The sequence below is a fragment of the Antrostomus carolinensis genome, unplaced genomic scaffold (genome assembly GCF_000700745.2).
Source record: "Antrostomus carolinensis isolate BGI_N321 unplaced genomic scaffold, ASM70074v2 scaffold8874, whole genome shotgun sequence".
Lineage (NCBI taxonomy): Eukaryota > Metazoa > Chordata > Aves > Caprimulgiformes > Caprimulgidae > Antrostomus > Antrostomus carolinensis.
The window spans coordinates 11,819-13,117 of record NW_010311354.1 but is presented as its reverse complement, the minus strand read 5'-3'; the positions used below and the strand labels follow the sequence as shown (position 1 = coordinate 13,117).

The 1,299-nt window shown below is 52.0% G+C and overlaps 1 protein-coding gene across 1 annotated transcript in view; it reads right to left on the bottom strand.

Annotated features, from left to right (window-relative positions):
• Positions 1-1,299, bottom strand: part of LOC104523964 (solute carrier family 23 member 1) — a 20,669-nt gene that overhangs the window by 18,872 nt on the left and 498 nt on the right. The gene's annotated exons all lie outside the window — the stretch shown is intronic.

Sequence of the window (1,299 nt, the reverse complement as noted above, 5' to 3'; positions counted from 1 at the left end):
GCATTCCTGAATAACTCCCTGTGGAGACATTCTATTTCAGCACAAGAGAGCCTGAGCCATGGATTAACAAATGCACAGCAAGGTACTTAAGACTGCCCATGCACAGAGTGATTTGGGGACAGCTACTCCTGAATAACACCACCGGTAGATAAATCCTAAGCTAGGTAGACAGCAGTAAGCGCCTTGCCTTGCATTGCAACTTTTCCCATGTTAACCAGGAGGCACTTCCCAGCTGAGCCGAGCCTGTGCCAGTAACAGCCCCACATGACCATCACATGAACGCCTGAGCCTCCCCAGGAGCTGGAGGCAAGCAAGCAGGACTCAGTGGGAGAAGGATGCAGCGGAGATAACAGGACAAGACAGCACCAGAGGCAACGGGCTCAAGTTGGAACACAGGAGGTGCCATCTGAACACCAGGAAACAGGGTGAGGGTGACCAAACACTGCAGAGGTTGCCCAGGGTGGTTGTGGAATCTCCATCCTTAGATATATTTTAAAAATGTCTAGCCACAATCCTGGGCAACAGGCTGTAGGTGTCCCTCCTTTAGCAGGGAGGTTGGGTAAGTTGACCTCCAGAGCTCACTTCCAACCTCAGGCAGTCTCTGTGTTGCTGCAGTGCTGGCAGGAGGACACAGCAGGAGCAGTCCAGAGTGAGAATGGGAAACCACTGCTGGTGGTTCTCAGCCCAGCTTCTCCCACAAACCCAGGCCAGAACACCCTCTGCGTACATCAGGCTCCAGGCACAGCATCACAGCCCTCAACAGCATCTTAAATAAGTGCATCAGAAAGGTGATCAGAAACTGAGCTGCTTGAACCACAGGTAAAAGACCTCTGTCTTCTACCTTCTTTGGGGTGATTCAAACCAGAGGAAGTCACAAGTCTGATATGCATTATGGCAGGTAGAAATGGAGACTGTTAACAGTAGCAAAAGAACTTCTGCGTTGCTCCGAGTACTTCCCTGGGGCTTTGCCTGCAGCTGGCACAGCACCTGCACTGCTCACAGCCAGCCCACCAAGTTATCTGAGAAATGGGAGACCTGGACACCAGGTGGTTAAATGCCTCCTCTACATGCCAGGTGGGTGGACTGTACCGTACAAAGACAGTGTCAGGACCCCACTCTCACACCCACTGTCAGAACATAAGCAGCTCTTTTAGTTTCCAATGGAGGTGACCCTTGCCATGAGATAGGAAGGGGCTGCCATGCCCCAGACCCTTGCCCTACGGCTGTTACAGCATCTCCAGAGCACTGCACAGCCCTGAACTGACACATCATTTACAGCTTTTACCACCCTGCTCTAAC